This window comes from Malaclemys terrapin, chromosome 1, assembly GCF_027887155.1.
Source record: "Malaclemys terrapin pileata isolate rMalTer1 chromosome 1, rMalTer1.hap1, whole genome shotgun sequence".
Taxonomy (NCBI): domain Eukaryota; kingdom Metazoa; phylum Chordata; order Testudines; family Emydidae; genus Malaclemys; species Malaclemys terrapin.
Genome location: NC_071505.1, coordinates 16,511,327 through 16,531,617, shown reverse-complemented (window position 1 = coordinate 16,531,617; position 20,291 = coordinate 16,511,327).

The following is a 20,291-nucleotide window of genomic DNA, read 5'->3' as shown; positions in this document are numbered from 1 at the left end:
AAGAATGAGACACAACATTATGGGGAAGAGGACAGAGTTCCTACCGTTGTGGGGAACGGGGACAATGGTATGGAAAGGGACATCGGGGATACACAGAGGCCCTGGTATGTGGCGGAGAAAGGAATGGGAAGCACACAGAACTACTGGCATAGGGGGAAATGGGGAGCATAGGGGAGAAGGGTGGGTCACAGAGCGCCTGGTATGGAGGAAAGGAGAAACAGGGAAACCCTGGTGCTGGGGGAGGGAAATATTGGGGTGGTGTTGCAGGGAGCCCCTGAAATAGAGGGAGATGCGAGGATGACATGAGGGAGCTTGTGGGAAGAAGGGAGGGTTACAAAGACCCCCTGGTGTGAACTTGGCCTACAGACACAACAAAGCGTGTGATCTTCTAGAATATAAGGCCCTGAAAGAAAAGGGGAACTACTAGCAGGAAGTAGCAAGCTGCTGGCTTCCCCTAGCAGGGCAATAATGTGGAAGGTTAGGAGTTACAGAGGGCAGAGAGGCCATACTTGGATCTTCAATGGGAGAATGTGTGTAAAGTTCCCTGAACATCAGAAAGTACTGTTCAGTTTGGCCGGCATTAATCGATGTAGGCTTGAAGGTTTAACTGAATTAATTCACTCATCTCTTCTGTCAGCTTCTTAAAATTCCAAACAGTTCCCTGCTGACCTGGCTTTATATAGTGGCCAGGACATATATCTGTTGCCAAATCCGAGTCAACTCACTCACAGAAAGGTCCCAGTGACTTCAGCGAGTATGTGGGGGACTCAGATGAGCAGAATCCCTCAGTGTATTGACAGGAACTATTTTCCACCGGTTGCAAAACACCTTAATTCTCCCCATTTCCTCACAGGAAAACAGAAAAATCTTCTTGGTAGCTAACTGATTGGAATGAAGAGGCTTGAGAGCCTGGCATTTTAAGTAGGTTTTTTTTTATGGCTCTGAATTTTGCAAAATAAATCAGCCCCCCCCCCCCAAAAAAAAAAAAAAGTTTCAGAAGCTTTAGCTTTATAATAATAAATGTATTTGGTCTTCAGCACAATTGATAATTGTGTTCAAAATCCATGCATCACAAAGAAAGGCAGTGAGGTCCAATGGACAAAGTTGGGAAACCCAGTTTCCCTTTCTTTGTGTGTGACTATGGCAAGTCACTTAACCTCTCTTTGCCTCAGTTTCTCCATGGAGACAATGGTTTTCCACCTTCCTTTGTAAAATACATTGAAATATATGGATTAAGAGATCAGTATAAGTGCTAAATATTATTAAAAGACAAATACATGATTATAAAAACAAGAATGCCATTCTATAATAAGATAAAGATCAATATATAGCAAAGTGACTTAAAATCCATGAGCTCACATCAACATTTCATAAGAAGAGTTAAGGGAATATCAGGAACGATACAGATGCTTTTCCTTCTTCATTTTCATAGACACATAACAAAAGAGCTTGCAACAAATATTATAGGATCTCCCAACACCAAGACACCCTCTGTCTACCTGTCAACATATAATCCTTTTCAAACAGAGGCTCAATCCATTTTTAACTCATGGTGGAATAAAATTCAAATTTGAGCAGATAATGAACTAATTAACTAGCTCTTCCAGCTGACCCTCCCCACTGGGACACACACAAAGATTTTGAAGTACAATGGAGTGGCATGCATGTAATTGAATCTAGAATTTGATCAATTATTCCTTGTACCTAAAACAGTGGATTCCATCTGCTCTATATGGAGCCAACTTAAATCTGACAAATTTTATCTTCCCCAAAAATTAGATCAAAACATAATTGTAAAAGAGATTAATTTTGACTATTTTAGTCACAAATTAATTTTGTGGCAACAATTTGCTTCTAAATAGTTGACCACATTTCTAATATTTAAAGCTTGCCCAACTAATACAGTGTGATAAAATGCCAATGTGATTCTCCGCATCTAGCGTCCCCTTTTGTTCCAATTTTGGCATATGGTGAATTCATTCTATTGCATTTTGTATATAGGCCTAAGGGTCTTCATCCCACTTTATCAGGCTATAAATCAAAACTGTCAGAACTATACATCTAAGCACGCTAAGACTTCAAAACCCCAGATACAGGACCTAAGCACCCATCTTTTATTTCCAAATCCCATTTCATCTACTAGTAAACACTGAACTATTTTGCTGCGATGGAAAAATCAGGAGAAATCTTCACTGTTCTGAGCCAATAATCTTGGTATCCGTCCAGTAAATGTGCTACATTAATAATAGGCATGTAGAGATTCTTTCCAACAGGAGAGATGTTGTTCACCTAATTTGAACTTTAAGCTTTCAATTACAGGTGGTTGTTTTAAAAACCAAATAAAACAAAACATGGAACATCAAGTTAACTTTCTTTCAGTGCACCACTGAATCATTTCTGTATGTAACCCAGAGTGATGAGCCATTCAAGTTGTTTGGGATTCAAAGCATCCAGCAGGCAAGAACCCACATGAACAGAGCTTGTGAATCATATACATCTCTACCTCGATATAACGCTATCCTCGGGAGCCAAAAAATCTTACCGCATTATAGGTGAAACCGCGTTATATTGAACTTGCTTTGATCCACCAGAGTGTGCAGCCCGCCCTCCCCCATCCCCCGGAGCACTGCTTTACCACGTTATATCCGAATTCATGTTATATTGGGTATATATTGAGGTAGAGGTGTACAGGATGGGGCAAGCTCTGCTTTCTGTTATACCTGTGCAGTCTCATTGAAATCAAGTGTTCTTCCTTCTCTCTCACCAGTGCTGGGCCAGGTGCCACAAAGGCTTCCCCAGCCATTAGGCTAGAAGGACATTAACACGTCCTCTCCATGGCTAATCTGTGACCGTGGGGGTTCTTTCCCCTCTGCATCTTCTCAACACCAAGGCTAGCTATTAGGATGAGCACTGACAAAGTGGCTTTGGCCCAATGAGGCTAATCCAAAGCACGCTGAAGTCAATGGAAAGACTGAGTGACTTTACTGAGCCACTGATGTCACTGAGCTTTAGATCAGGCCTGATTTGAATTGTAGGCCGATGAAGAGAGATGGGTGAAACCCAACTTTAAGTTATTATTTAATATAATAAATTATTGAAGAGAAATGTCATGAAAATGTTCCAGAAACTGTTTCCATATTTTTGATCCATATTTTGCTTCCATTGACATTTTTTTGATCAACTCTAATTGTTATGATTATTAGTGAGGTCAGATGGCATGCTACAGAAAGGATACAACATAAGGGCCTGCTTCTCCATTGCCTGCCACTTTGGGTAGCCATGTACACCTGTGCAAAGAGGATGTAAAATGCTACCCAATCAGAATTCTCCATTCATTTACAACAGTGGAGATGCACAGGAGGAAATGACTGCAAAAGGTCCCAGAGGCCCTGTCCCTACAGTTTTAAATCTAGAGCCCCAATCCTACAGACTTATGCACATGCTTAACTTTAAGCATGTGAACAATGCATTGATGTCAATGGGCGTACTCATGCTTAAAGCCATGTACATGTGTCTTTGCAGGACCAGAGCCTAAGGGCACAATCCTGCAAAGATTACGGGACCAGATTCTCAACACTGCTAAATCTGTTTTGGGGAAAGGGGTGAGATGGGGTATCCTCAAGTACCTGTTGCATACCAACAGAGAAACCCATGTGTTGATCATAGAATGGCCCTTAAGGCCCATTGGCAGCTGACACAATTTAGAGCAGCCCATTGCCTGCTGGCCGCTGGATCAGTAAACCACAGATTTGCTTAAAGGCACTTTGCACCCTCACCCACCTCCAAAACCTTTGTCCGAACTGCACTGAATGCTGAAAGGCAGGTCCTTAGGATCTGGTCCTATGTGACTAGACCTTTTTTGTGCTAACAGTCCAACTGAAGCAAATGCAGCATAAAGCTTTGTAGGATCTGCCCCTATGCCTGAAGTTTGGATGGAAGTCACACCTATGCAGAAGAGCCAGCATAAGGTTTATGCACCACTTAAGTCCCACTTCCTATTATTTTGAGAACAGCTCCAAGAGTTCGCCGGCTGTGAAGGGGAGCAGACAAACTGACAGAGGATATGACAGGGGAATATAATTTTATTCAGGGAGACAAAACCTCAATTAGAAGTAAATTAATTACATTCTAGTAATAGCTTTTTAATGGATAGCGCACCTTCCATTTGAGACTATCAAAGTTTTTGATAAACATTCATGAATCAAGCTTCACAACTAGAGAATTCGCTAAACGTTTTTTTAACTGCTTCACAAATCCTCTGAGAACCTTTTCCAATGTCTATGAATGCACTGATAATTCATTGGCATTTGTCAAGTATTTGGATGCATATTTTTCAGCCCATGATTTGTTCAAGTACTTCTCTCTACAACTATTCAATATTCATGGTGTGTCACATTATTGATTCTGCTCTCTGAGTGGATGACTGACACTTCTGAAAAGGAAAAGAATGAATGTTGACTGGTGAATAATGCACTGTGGCTACGTGTTCACAAACCATTTAGGATTTATAAACATTTTGATGAATATCTGGGAGTCAGATGAATATTAGTAAATAATGAATAGTAGGAGCCCATGAGTAGCAACAAATTGAATGAAAGCTGTCTTCCATGAATATATTCACAAATAATTTTTCAACTATCAGCCAGTTCTGTTGCATCGCCTCAATGAAATAGATATTACACCCATTTCATAGATGTGAAAACTGAGACACCCAGGGCCAAATTCTGCTCTCAGTTGCACCAGTGTAGGTCTGGAGTAACTCCTTCGAAATGGATTTACCCCAGTTTAATGGAGAGCAGAATTTGGCCCAGAGGTTAAGGACAACATTTTCAAACTTGAATGTCTAAAATTAAGCACCCAAATAAGTGGCCTGATTTTTAGAGATGCACAGTGCTGACCTCTCCTTTCAGTGGGATTTGTGGATGCTCGGCACCTTGGAAAATTAGACTGTTTATTTTGGTGTCTAAATATGGATTTAGATGCCTACCCTCTGGCACACAAGTTGGAAAATGTTGGCCTTCGTGAGTTGCCCAAGGTCACAGAGGAAGCCTGTGACAGTCCAGGAATAGAAAATATTTTTGACTCCTATTCCTGGTGCTTTAGCCACAAGATCATCCTTCCTCCCGAAACAAGCTATTGAAATATTTCTCCCATTCATCTCACCCTCTTGATCTTTATTCTTCATTTGGCTGTTGCCTGGGAAGGTTGTGTGTGGGCTGGAGGTTCCTGACTCTGAATATAAACAAGACCTAAATGAAACCAGATTGTCTCATTGCTGCTTCATCTTTCCGTCATACTCCCACATGTGTATGAAAGGAACTTCATGGATCTTTTCACCCATACCAACCCTTAACTCATTTACCTCCATCAACATTCTTGTTATTGTGAGCTGCATAGATGAAATAAGATTTATTCTACAAACAGAGTAGCAAGCCCTGATCAGAAAGACTTGGGGTCAGATCCTCAGCTGGCGTATGTCGGCATAGATCCAGTGACATAAATGGAGCAACACCAGTTTTCACCAGCTGAGGATCTTGCTCTAGGTTTATGAATCTCTAAGTACCTTGAAGACAGCCATCCTCTTCTCTCTGGAGGATTCCTTGCCCAAATCACCATTCTTCCATCTCTTGCATTTTTCAAGCCAAATCTCCTTGGTAAATGCCCCAAATATGATCTTGATTCCTGGATCAAAATTGCATTGTTCCCTCTGTTTTGAACAGGAGCAAGTTTTTGATACACAAGCATATTTCTCAACTCCCACGGACGGTGAGATTTTTGCAAACAGGATCACATGGCTTGCAGCTAATATTCTCTGAAAGCTTCCCCTTGAGGCAGTGATGAAAGAGCCTTTCCAATAAAGCCTAAGAGCTTTCTTCAAACCCTCACTCACTAATACAATACTAAAGTAATGAAACTCCTGCCTGCTGATAATGACTAATACCTTCAGCGAGTTCTTGGAAGTCTCACAATCCTCACTTTAAGGGGATTAGAGAGGAGAGTTTGTAAAGAGTTTTATGAAAGGTGCACATGAAAGCATCTGAAAGCAAGGTATTGTAATCAGAACACTCTAAAACCCTCATTCAGAAACTAGAGACCACAGGAAACTTGCCTGGTTTTGGGTTTCAGCACTGAGACAAAACTCAGACCCGTTTTAATGACAAGTTCGTCAAAATGTTAGTCACTCTGAGCATGTTCCTCCTTCTCTTTCTCCGTCTGTGTACAAGGGGACTGGGATGCTGCTATGTGATCAAACGCTGCATCCCATTATCACTTAAGCTAAGCCTTGTGGGCTCCTTGGAGGGAGAATCTGCAAAAGCTGCACCGTTCAGCCTTTTCAGAGCACCAGACCCATCACTGGCCCAAATGTCCCTCTTGCATGTTACATATCATTGCCCTGAGTACAGTATGGATTTGATGCTAACATGTTAATCTCTCCAGTTTCTCAGTAAAGACTGTTAGCTGCACTCAGGGGGAGATGGGACAAAATTAGAATCAATGGAGTAAATACAGAAAAAAAAATGGTACTAATAGAACTAATCTGAAAGCATACCTAAGGAGAAATGCTATGTGTCCCCACCCAGGAGGTGCACACTTTCCTCATAAGGAGTTCTTTGTGACTTCACACATTGTGGCTTTGATGTTTTGCACTCTGCAACTTTTTTCATTGATAAAGGAAATGGTTTCAATATTCCACATTCTTACTATAGTACGTCTACTTGCTGAGAAGCCCATTCATCTTATATGGTCCGTATTACTGTAGTATCTGAGTGACTCACAACCTTTATTGTACTTCCCCTCCCCACACCCACGCTGAGGTAAGGGAGTGCTATTTACAGAGGGGAAACTGAGGCCCAGATCCTCAAAGGTATTTGGGTGCCTAACTTTCATTGAAATCACCGAATGTCTTTGAGGAGATGAGCCCGATTGACTTGCCCAAGGTCTGGCAGGAATTCTGTGGCAGAGCAGGGAACTGGAACTGCATCTCCCAGGCTCTCTCTCTCTAGTGCTGTAGCTCTAATAATACCTGCTTTTCTCATACCAGTCAAGAAAAACAGTATCAAAATCCCGATTCTGTTTTTACTTTCTGCAACCAGGGTTTTCTTCTGTACTACATTGCTTTAGTCTTGAAGTGGGAGTTAGGAACCGGGGGAGCTGAGAGAGAAGAGTTCGGTCTCTGGGGTGCCAGATTCACAGAGGAATTTGCAGTTGGGGATTGGTCCTGCTTTGAGCAGGGGGTTGGACTAGATGACCTCCTGAGGTCCCTTCCAACCCTGATATTCTATGATTCTATGTTGCACTGTATAACAAGTGAAGAGACATGGGAATTACTCTCCATGTCCCCAGGAGTGGGGGGGGGGGGGGAGGCGGGCGGGGGGAGAATCTCCTCAGGGCATTCCAAGGAATCAAGACATTTTGCTGTATGCCATTTGGTTTATTTCCAGAGGCACAGGAGGTGGGGATTCTGAGTCAGAATTCCTTTGTTTTGTTGGTCTTCAAACTAATAAATGAATCTTCTCTGAGAAAGAGAGGTTGTTTTTGCTTCAGAGACGTCTCTAGTGATTTGTGGTGGGGGAGAGGAACACAGTACCTTATCGTGCTCCCTGGAGTTCAAACAACTGGAGCTGGTTGCAAAATAGGGGGGAATTGAAGTGTGGGAGCAGTTGGATGGAAGTTTTTTGAGCAGCTGCACAACTGCCTTTGTATAACTTGTCAGTTATGCAATTAAATACTATTAATCATACTGGTGGTGTCAGGGCCCATCACGGGGCAGTCTGACCTAGATGTCTGAGCCAGGGGTGGAGTTGTGGGTCACAGTTGGAAGTCATGCCAAGGATCAAGCCACAGTCAGAAACCATGCAAAGACCAAGTATTAAGCCAGAATGAGAGTCAGAAGTCCCACCAAGGGTCAAGCTGGAGTCGGTCACTGGTATTAGGGTGAGGAAGCAGGATCAAGGTGTGGTAACACAGAGGCAGGAAGTTGGTCTCAGGGGTCTGATCAGCAGTAGCCTAGCAACTAGTTGCTCAGACAAGGGGTGGGACAGGAACCGGGAGCTTTATGGCCAGCTGAGACAGTGGGTGTCGCCCCTGGAAGTGGGGTGTTAGCTGAAGTTCCCTCAGCTGAGCTTGTAGTGCAATAGCATAGAAGGTAAGAGTCTTGCTCAGAAACCCCCTGGGTTCAAGACCTATAGCACCTGGAAGGTGGACATATGTAAAGTCACTAGGCAACACACCAAAAGGCTTAACTAGTGGCTCAAAATAGATGTGTAAATGTAATCCACACACTTCCTGGGTGTGGTGCTCTGTCCCCCTCTAGTGGCACCGAGACCACTTAGGCATTAATGCGTCTGCTACAGCCTTAGCTAAGAGCCATATGGCATTTAGCAAAAAAGGTCCCAGATTTGCTCTTGCCCACTGACGACTGGAATCTGTCGGTGTTACATAAGGAACCTGCTCAGAACCTCTGCCCTACCCAACCTTGCCACTGGGGGGAAAAAGGAGATGATGATTCTGATGGATTCTCTATCCATTAAAGTCTTTGAATCAAGAGTGAATGCCTTTCTAAAAGACAGCTTTGGTTTGAGCTATAGTGTATTAGGCTTGATGCAGAAATTATTTGGTGAGGTCTTTTGGCCTGTGTTAGGTGGGAAGTCAGATGAGATGATCATAATGGTCCTTTCTGGCTTTAAGATGTATGACAACCTCAGTTGGAGTCTTTCCTGAGTGAGAACAACAGGATTTGGGTCCAGGTATTAAAAGGTAACTTGTGTGGGGTATAACTCCTACCTCAATGGAGTGCACAAACCTGGGTATCCCAGCTGTCTTTCTCCTTCATTCACAAAGAGCTGTAGTCTAGTGACTTGGGCCTGAAGACATGAGTCAGGAGACCTGTGCTCGGTTTCTAAGTCTGCTATTAACCTGACCACAGGCAAGTCATTTCACCTCACTGTACCAGTATTGCCAACTACAGCCGTTCAGGAATTTTTTTTTTTTTGACAAAACAGGTTTTTGTTGAAAAATTCCGGATTTATCTAAACCAAAAGTTTTCATGGGAACGTATCAGTTTCAACAAAAGTTTCCTTAGGTCCAGGATGGTACTTTCGGTCAAAACCACAGAGAGAGACAATGCTCCCTCCCCATATATGTGGGAGCTGGGTCACTTTGTGTAAAATAATTAAATATTCATTGGAGCAGAGTGAGAGATGCTGAATATAGCCAGGTGGCTAGAGCACTCACGGTGGATGTGGAAGACTGAGGGTCAAGGCCCTGCTCCTCTGAGCATAATGTCAGCTGCTTTCTCCCCTGCCCAAAAAGTTCTCTTGGAAGGGAGGGAGGAATGCTTCTCCTGCAGCAGCCCTGATTGGCTGCTCCAGGCAGGGCTGAAATTCACAAGAGGGCTGGAGCTTCTGGTATCACCCTGAGACTGGCTCCAGCAATGACTGAAATTCCTTCACTGACAAGAGTCACTAGAGTTGGCTGCACTGAAGTTAGCACAGGAAGAGGCTCCCTGTTACCAGCTGCAATCCCTGCATTCCATCTTGTTACTCCTTCTCAGTCATGTGACAATGAATGACAGCAAGGGTCACTTTCTTCCAACACTGAACAAGAAACTTTATTAGAATAGGGGGGACAAAGTGTTATTCCTAAAGCTAGTGTGTGTGTGTGTGTGTGTGTGTGTGTGTGTGAGTGAGAGAGAGAGACAGACACACACACAGGTCTGTTTCACTATGCCTGACTGACTGCAGAGTTTTAAAGAAACAGTACACACAGCTGCCAAACAATTCCAGCTGCAATTGTTTTCAATTAACATCTCTCTTAACTCTCCCACACAGAATGTTCCAGAGCACAAAAAGTGTGGCAACCACACCCAAGTCACCACAGCTCTTAAAGCGGTGCATGGAGCTAAGAGCACACACTATCTATAGCTCACAGTACTGTGAGGAGAGGAAGGTAGTGAGCAGGGGGCTTTGCTCAGATGGGTGTGCAAGTAGGCCCGTCAGGGACAGAAATGGCAGGGTGTGGTATCCTCTCCACAGCATTCCACATAGCGTGCACACACTGATCCAACACACTTCCTGTGGTAAAGTGGTCATCGAGGGGTTAACTGGGCTACACAGAATATTATGGGTTGAAGCCATGCTCTCGCTTCTCCTTACCTCCTGTTGAGTTAGTTGTTGTTCTCCCCTGGTTGTGATACCATGAAATAAAGCAGCAAGTTCCCTGCCAGCAGTACTGTAGGTAGACTGATTTTTGTTGCATTGAGCAGGTCCCTTTACAAAACTTGTCACTCTGGTTTTGTACCATGTTGAATAAGGATGTGTGGTTTGAGTATAGCAAAGCGTGCATCTTCTTATATCTGTTGGGTGTTCCACTCACTCTTGGTGCGCCTCCTTGTGGGGGGGGGAGCAGGGAGTCTCGGAATTAGCTCTTGCCCTATCTGGTTCCCTCTTCCACTGTTGCTTGCACTGTAGCCCCTCTCTCTCAGTGACGTGGGGTACTCCCTCTTTGTGACTCAGTCTTCCATCCAGGTCACTATATAGTCTCCCCTTCCCAGAGTAACAAAGCCCAACTGGACAAGCTGCCCATATGTCATCTCAGGCAGTCTTCTGTTCCAGCTCCAGGTCCTCTGCTACTTTGCCAACAGCTGGTAGGGGAACCTGGGCCCACCTGCTACTCTGGGTTTCAGCCGAGGGTGCCTATGATTAGCCACCTAGGTCTGCTCAGACTCCGACCCTGTTGCTGTTTCCCTGGGCTCCTTCCTACCCTGCCTCTCTATCTGCTTACCTATCTCTGGGTTTGCTACTGGAGCTTTCTCTACTTCTCATAGCTACCTCACCCTCTTGGTCTTTTATTAAGACTCCCTAGTTTAAGGTAGGACCCTAGGATTTACTCTCCCCTTGGTTAGCCTCCTTGTCTGTGGTCAACTCCTTTCCCTCTAGGGAATGACTGCAGACCTCTTCCCTGCAGCCCCTTCCTGCTCGCACTTCCTGGCTTTATACTTCTAGCCCAGCTCCTCCCCCAGCTGGGCTTCAACTGCCATTAGGTCCTATCAATACCTGGTGCCCCTCCAGGTACTGCATATTAGCTTATTTGGCCCCCTGTGGCCCACTTTAACCCTGTCAGGTGAACCTCCCATCATACTGCTTTTGGTGCCCAACTGTGGGTGTGAAAGAAATCATTTCTCCCAAAAGTTACTATTGCATGTGTACAGGAATAACTGGGCATGCACATGTGAAGTAGCTGATGGCACACAGCATAGGGAACAGTGCTGCCACCTGCTCAGTTGCATTTCTTTGCCTTGTGGAATTCCTCTCACATTCTGGACTCGGGTTGCCACCTCTGAGGTACAAAAAACCAGGACCTCCAGGATGATCCTGGGCCTATAAAACTGGACAGCTGGCAATGTGTACTGAGCACCATTACAGATTTCCCAGGACAGATACCTCAAAAGAGGGATGATCCTGGGAAAACATAGACAGGTGGCTACCATATTTCAGACAGCAGAGGATCAGGTTCTTTTCAGTTCTGCACAAACAGTTCTGTGCCTACGTGCTTTATATATCCTGGTTCTGACGCACTAAGCTTTCAATTGGAATTCATTTCCATTCGTCTGTTCTTGCTGATGTTCAAAGTATAAATTAATCAAGGTGATTTCCACCGCCACCAGCCTGCCAAGCTGCAGTGAGTTTTCATTGCTTGGCTAATTTTAACAAAATAAAATAAATACAGATCATTGATGCCCCAAGGTGTTAAGTCTACCTATAAATTACTTTGTTTGCTTGGACGCTTTGTTGCAATTTTTAAAGGTATTTAGAAATGGCAATATAAGATACTCGAGTAACTCTAGACTCCTGTTGGCTTTTGGATGCAACTAGCTATTTTGGGACTCCTGGGTTCTATTCCCAGCGATATCCCTTAGTTTGGGTTTGACCTTTGGTAAATCTGGTTACTTATTTGTGGCTCAGTTTATCCACCTGTAAAATGGGGATCATAATATTTGCCTACCCAAAGCTTCTGAGACTACATGGTAACAAATATATATTAGTCTTCATGGAAGGCAATGACTTGGCAACCTTGGGTAATAAAGGCCTACTTATGCATAGGATAGCTGCAGCAATACAAATGCCCACCCACTGCCTCATTAACTGTGACCTTCTGAATAGTCTGTGTCTTAAGTCACCAGGGTAAGAAGGAAGTTCTTATTTCCTGTCTATTTAAACTGAGGTGCCTCTGCTGAGACTGCAAACATGGGTGCTAATAGTGCTGAAGGTTTTGTGATATAGATATTTGCCCAGTATCATCTGAATTTCAACCACCAATTCATTTTGCAGATTAGTCCTCATACTATAACCACACTGGGGCACTACCAGCGTGAACTGCCTTTGAACCAGTAGGCTAGATGAAAGGCTCTGTGGTCTGACCCTGCACCATGAAAGTTAATGGAATCTCTGCCATTGACTTCAATGGCCATAGCATCAGGCTACTAAATGCGGTTACCTGAGTCTTACAGACCTCATGAAGCTTTGAGACCCACAAAAAGCATTAGATTGTGCATATGGTGGTTTATTTGAGGTAAAGTTCAGCAGAGGCTATGTCCCTCTTCCTGCAATTAGCAGCAGGGTCCTTTAACTTGGGTCTGATGATTTATTTGAAAAGCTGCCTTCTGGTGTCAGCCACTTTGTATAAACTATAGACTTGGAGGATGAAGGCCTCCACCCTGTCTGTTTAGATGTGTCCTTATTTGTAACTCTTTAATTACATAATGGATGTAATGCAAGGACTAAAGAAGAACAGTCCCTTAGCTTGCTGCCCTGAAGTAAACCAAACTGATGGCCTCAGTCTAACAACATTGTAGCCTCCCATCATGACAGGATGGCTATTGTAGCTGTACAATACATTGCCATACCTGCATATATTCTTGCATTCACACACACACACACACACACACACACACGAAGTGGGTATTCACCCACGAAAGCTTATGCTCCAATACATCTGTTAGTCTTAAAGGTGCCACAAGACTCTCTGTTGCTTTTTACACACACACACACACACACACACACACACACACACACACACACACACACACACACACACACACAGAGTCACTAAACATTATTCAGACCCAGAGGAAATAAAATACGTATTCTTTGCTTGCAATTTCAGATCAAAATATAAGCAATGGCCTGAAAAGGAAAACAGCCCCCCCCACCTTTTTGTGTGATCTGAGGCGAGTTATTAAGACCAATGTTTTCAAACTTGGATGCCTAAAGATAGGCACTTTAATCCAAATGTAGGCACCTAAATCAAATTGGGCCTGCTTTTCAGAGTTGCTGAGCACCCATTGATCTCTGCTGGAGCTGTGAGTACTAAGCACTTATGAAAATTGGGCCCAATGTATCTAAAGTGCGGCACCTGAAAATAGACACACCAAAAATTAGAGGCCATTATGGTAAGTGTGGGCCTACATATTTGTTCTCTCTATATATAAAAGAATAAAACCAATTTTTCTGACGCTTTATGCTAAAATGCAGATTAACTGATTTGCACCAGTTTTGGAAACCAAACAACACATGCAAGGTGACACCATGTGCCAGATTTCAGCTCAGTGAGATTTCAAATGGCCACGATACAAAGTCCTGCAAATTGGTATGAATAATGGAAAGACTGAGTGCTGGAAATGAATCACAGAATTAGAGGCACTAGATGAGTAAACAGCCTATGAGATCATCCCTTTCTTCTCCCAGGCAGGACAAGATTGTTCCCTACAGTACATTTCTGAGTGCTTTCTCTAGGCTAGCTGCAAATGCAACACTATAATATCTGGGGGTTGGAGTACTGTACTGTACCTTCCAGTAGATGAACTCTTTGAACGGAGGAGTGGAATTCAATCTCTCTTCGAATGCCACCCTGCTTCCTTTTAGTCTTCCAGATCAAACTCAAGCTCCTCATCTTCATAGATTCTCGGATTCTAGTCTGATTTATTGTATAATACAGGCCATAGAACCAATTCTTCACCTTTAAGGCCCTGACATCTTACCCCCTGCCTACCTCTTCCCATCTCTATTTGCTCTGAGTTGCTTCTTCTGCTCATGCTAACAGCAGCACCCTTCTTTCCCCTTCTCCCACTCTCATTGCTGAGCTGTTCATCTATGTATTTATTATACTGCACACATCACCATAGTATTTAAGTGCTGACCAAAGTAATCATGGGTAGAAGTGGCTAGGTTTCAGCATCTTCCTTGGTTACTCTCCATTCTCTCCTGGGCATGGGTTAGTTTGTGTGTGTGTTTTTTATTCTCCCTTATCTGCCTCATCTTCAGTAGGCTGGAATTATCGGAAGGGTGACTAATATTGTGAAGATGGATCTTGCATTTATTCCTGACGCTGGTGATATTTTTGGGTGTTTGCGTCTTTTCTGGGAAGGCGTTCTACAGCTGCAGACCTGCTGCCAAGAAGGTCCCCATCAGAGATGGCTCTATGTTTTTTGCTGCCCCAAGCACGGCAGTCAGGCGGTCTTCAGCGGCGGGCGGTCCGTGGTCACGCGGATTCAGCAGCGTTTCTGCAGGTGATCTGCCAGTCCCGCAGCTTCAGCATACCCACTGCCGAATTGCAGGCACGCCGCCAAAGGCTGCCTGACTGCCGCCCTCATGGCAATTGGCACGCCGTCCTCCATGGTGTGCCACCCCAGGCACGCGCTTGCTGTGCTGGTGCCTGGAGCCGCCCCTGGTCCCCATCACCCCAAAGCCTCCCTTATTCATTGGACAGTTCCACAGGACTAGATGAATGTGTGTGTGTGTGTGTGTGTGTGTGTGTGTGTGTCACATTCTGGGGTAAAATCCAGACGAGTGAGGGGTTGTGTCACTGCCTGCCCTGCAACTTTGGGTGCCTCACAATCATAGGGGCCAATGTTTTGATTCCCGGGGAGTGCTCGACCCCCGCTCTGCCCCAGGCCCCACTCCCTCTCTATCCCTTCCTCCAAACCCCCACCCTGCCTCTTCCCACCCCTGTTCCGCCCCCTCCCGCGCCTCTTCCCAGCTCCCTCCTCCCCCTCCCTGCAGCGCCTCCTGCTGCTCGTGGTGGGTGGGAGGCTCTGGGAGGGAAGGGTAGGTGCTGATCGGCGGGGCCGCTGGAGGGTGCTCAGCACCCACCATTTTTTTCCCGTGGGTGCTCCAGCCTTCAAACACCCATGGAGTCGGCGCCTATGCTCACAATGCTTTGCTATTATAGCTCCCAACCTGGGCCGCACACAAACAGCAAACAGCCTGCAGGTCACACCTTGAGTGTCTGTGTATAGCTACAGCTCTGGTCTAGCAACTTGGATCCCAGCAGCCTGTCAGCAACACACCAGCCACACTCTGGCTTCCAACAGCCTTGGTTACTACCTGTAGGTGACCCCAACACTCCCAGTCCCAATTCCCCCCTCGCCCCCAACATGTGTTCTGCACTGTCCAGCCCTCTCCTGGGCAGTTCAGATAGTAGAGGTCCATTGCCCCGTAAGGACTCAATAGTCAACACTTTCTTTGTCGTCTTAGTTGAGAGAGAGCGAGAGAGCGAGCACGGGGTGTCAAATAACAAAGTACTGATTTGTTCTGTTTGTTTTGTTATATTTTTCTCCATCTTGCAAGTGTTTCACTATTTCCTTTCGGAGATTCATCTGTACTGCAAAAGGCAGACTCAGCATGTTGGCCTTCCTGAAGTCAGCAGCAAATCTACTCAGCTCCTAAACATGGAACAAGAAGGCTGCATGTTCTGAGATCTAAATAAGCATATGCAGGCTGGCTCCCTTTATGGCTGTTTTCAAGAGAATTATTTTGGGTGCTAGACAAAGCAACAACCATATTGGTAGCGACACTGACATTAGAAAAAAGTTTTGTCTCTCAGTCACACCATATCTGCAGACAACTGTAGAAACCGTGCTGTCCTTTCTCCATTTTGTAGGTGGATAAACTGATATTTGTTGACCAATTCATGAGTGGTCTTCAAAGGACTGTTTGAAGGTTTATACTGCACAACTGGGGTGCATATTCCTATGGTGTCCGTGTTATCTGGTAATTAGAACAGGGGACTGAGAGTCAGGATTCTTAGCATCTATCCCTGTTTTGTCACTAACATACTGTGACTTAACTTCAGTGACTCAGTTTCCCTACCTGTAAAATGGGAATATTATCTAATCACAGCTGTATTGTGAGACTTAATGTGAGACTGATCCTTGGATGGAGGAATCTGTAAATAAGCACAGAATATTATCTTGAATTTCATTGTCTTATATTAGATTTTTGAAAATGAAGTCCTTCCATATTCCATGTTAGTGCAGCCACCTATTTATGTTTCAGCCTATGGATCAGAGGATTATTTTAACTGAATACCTTTGTGGCACATTTTCTGTTGTGTAACATAGTAACTGCTACTTATTAAAGAATGCTAGTCACTGAAGGTCAAGTATGCCAATATTTAACATACTGCAGGGAATTAAACATAGTTCATCAATGCCCTTAAATACTCTTGTAAAATAAGAGACTTTCTGCGGCTTATACTTTATGGATGGGACCTGTTTACTGGATTAAAAAAAATCAATAAGGCAGGAAACTTGCTTAAACAAATGTAGTAGCAAATACATAGGGTGTATGTACAAAAGTTCCACGAGCACAGGTCTCTGTGAGCAATGAGAAGAGATGGATAACAAACGAATTTGCTTTTTATTTGTGATAATATTCCCATGGAATGACGATCAACGTTAGGAAGACAAAGTATGATAATAAGTAAACATAACGCACAAGGTAGGCAACACCTATACCTTGATGGTCAAGTGGCGAAACAAGTGTTTAATTTCCTTTGTTTAGGGAGCCTAATAACATGAGATGGAAGATGCAATGAAGAAATGAAGAGAGGACACAGTTTGCACAAACTACATTTGACAACTTTCAGATACTCTTGTTTTGTGCAGTCCTAACTTTTGCCCTCAGCAGTAGATTGCTGTAGTGCAATATATGGTCAACCCTCCCGTATGGACGTGAGAGCCGGATGCTTAAAAAGGACACAGAGAAAACTCAGTGTTTGAGTTTTGGTGTTACAGAAGAATGCTAAAAGTTAGCTGGCTAACCAAAGGTGTTGATGGTGATGAGAAAGACGAATTTAAAAAGAGCACAATTACCTGTGAGCGTAGGGAACGAATAACATCTTTCTGCAGATGCATTGCTTGCTGATCACACAGTGACTTGCTTCCAGTACTCATCCTATCAGGCCATATTGCAGACAAACCAGGAAGTTGAAGAAAGACAGCCAGCCAGTTCGCAGTTCAGACAGGTTCCTGTTGCTGTCTTAAGTAGGACCAGTGGGCCAGTCAGCTGCTCTGGGACTTTGCAAATGGCACATATGGGCCAGAACCTCAAATTGGGGCTGTGCGTCATGGGTCCTGAGTCAGCAGCTGTCAGCAGGCTGCCAAGTGGAGGGTTGAAGTGTGACTGCTCCTGTGAACCTACATTTGAGCCCGGTGGGTTATGACATCTAGAGATTAATTTGGGGCACCCCAGTTTGAGAATATTGGCCTTTGCTGTCTCTTTAATCCCATGCTCTGCCCATTCTAATCCCTGCAGGGCAAACCACCCATAGCTGCAATACTGTAAAAACAAGAAACGAACGTAGAATCTACAGACCCCACCGAGCCCATGCTTTCCTTAGGTACCTGTGCAGTGTGCCCTGTGCAGCTGCAACCAAGGTGCAGGAAATAAAAAGCCATGAAAGCAGATACAGAGAACAAATCCGCAATGACCCAAGGTGCGGTAGACGTAACCACTCTGGAGAAGAGGCATCCTTTGAGCTTGCCCTACTGTGTTGGTGCAGCCAATTGACAGGAAGGGAGGATGAAGCTGAAGGAGCCCTGCTTTCCCCAGCACTGCCATTTGTGGCTGGTACCTTGCCTGCCTGCTAAGCCTGATGTCCTCTGGAAAAATGGCTGGATTGACCAATAGCAACACTCCTAACAAAGAGGGCTGCCATTGGTCAGTGGCTGCTATAGCCCAACCATTAGGGTGGCCTTGGACTTCTGGCCCCGCCCCTAATCCAGTACCAGCTATCATGGCCAGAGCCTTCTCCAGGTGAATGCTGAAGGTAGGTATGTAAGAGGCAAGAGGTTATATGGGCCCATGTGTTACTGAGTAAGGGGCATGCTCTTTCCTCATTGAGTGTGCATCCTGAGCAGGACATAGCTTTCTACTGCTATCTAGCAAATAGTTCCACATGACAGAATTCCTTTCATCATTTCCCACCTAAAATAATCTAGGAAATTCCATACAAATAACTCCTTTAAAAAGAATGTTAAGGCTGCAAACTGGAGGACTGGAATGTCAGGAAATGTTATCAAGGTCGAAACTGGAAAGATTTTAAAGGTGGCAACTGTATTTGTTTAAAAACACCCCCAATGTAATCTTACTGTTGGCAGCCTCAGAAAAAGCAGCGATGGCGGGAGAGGGATTAAAATGAAGGTTACAGTGTAAAACTGCACTTTAGGGAGGCCTGATCCTATTTCCTCTGAATTAAATAGCAAAAGTCCAATAGGACTTTAACAGCAGCAGGACTGAGCCGAATATCAGTTCCGCTGCAGCGTACCACTTTAACCTGTCAAGCCGTTGCACCTCACGATCACAAACTCAGCGTGACTGGGACCATACTTGGATGGGAGATCTCGATGCTGCAGAAAGTGGTGTTAGTGACTAAGGGCCTGATCTAAAGTCCATTGACATCTGGAAGGCTGCCATTGATTGGACTTTGGATCAGGCTGTGAATGGAATTAGTAGTGTCTCTGTAATCCTATCAAACATATCCTTCTGAAAAGATAATTGTGAGCCAAATCATTCTAACACATCGACTCATTGCTGCTTCACCTTTCGCGCCCCCACACGCGTGGCAATTTCAAAGTACAGAGCAAATCTCCTTTCCCTTAGACTTGCAAACACTCTGCTTTTTTCACTGGCTGTGAGTCCTTTGGGGGAAGGGCTGTCTCCTAGGGCTTTTTTACACACAAAATTGTACTTCTTTAACTATACTGGTATGGTTACAGCTGTACAACCCTGCTAGCATGGACATAGTTATACTAGTATAAAGGTGTCAAGTATCAGAGGGGTAGCCGTGTTAGTCTGGATCTGTCAAAAGCAACAAAGAGTCCTGTGGCACCTTAAAGACTAACAGATGTATTGGAGCATAAGCTTTCGTGGGTGAATGCCCACTTCGTCAGACCCACGAAAGCTTATGCTCCAATACATCTGGTAGTCTTTAAGGTGCCACAGGACTCTGTTGCTTTTTAGTATAAAGGTGCTTATCACAACATGGCTATTGACATAAGGGAAGGGGAATAAGCAATATCCTTATAAGGCACCTTTCCATGGATACTTCTGCACCCATAGTATGCATTGTACTGCTTTAACTAAAGCTGAATGAAAACTGTCATTTCTGTTCCATGGGAAATGCCAGCATTCAGCATTTGCTTTTGTTTCAACTAAGGGGGGGGAAATGAAATATCAAATATTTCTCTGGAATGAAAAGTTCCAAAAAAATCTCCATTTTGGAAATGGTGAAATGTTTTTGTCTTGGCATTTTTGATGGAAGTGAAACAGTTTGATATTCCAGAATCAAAACATTTGGGTTTGTTGAATTGACCCAAAACATTTAATTTTGAGTCAGTCCAACGTTAAGCTGCATTTCCCTAACGTGCTGCATTGCTTCACTGGAGTTGCAATTTGGGTGCCTGATGACCCCATTGTCACCTATGCGCTGAGCTCCCTGGCTGAAATATACCTCCCGGGATGCACCTGTGGTTGTGGAATCACATGACTCTAGATTTAATTGTTTTAATAGTAAATCTCACCTCCAACCGAAATAGTTAAATAATTACAAAAACTGGGTAGACCAGGTCTCACTATGTGTGTTTAGTGCTATGCAGCCCTGATTGTTATTGAGGCTTTAGGTATCACTGTTAAAGTAACACTGGACCCGGATCTATACCCTGTGTCCAAATCTCTCTGAATCCCCAGGGAATTCAGGTCCAGAGGTGAATTTGACAACTTCAGGCCCATAACTCTTGCATGTGTTCAGACATAGACATTTTTTCTATTTTTGTTGATCTCATGAGAAAAGTTCCCCTCTAGGACAGGCTACAGCTTTTGACTAAGGAAGATCTGACTCTTAGCTTCCAAGACCCTAACAAAGATCTGCATGTATAAAATGCCACAGGGTGTTTGCACAGAGAATTGCCTGCATGTTCCCAGTTGGGTCACCATATCCCATGTCTCTGATTC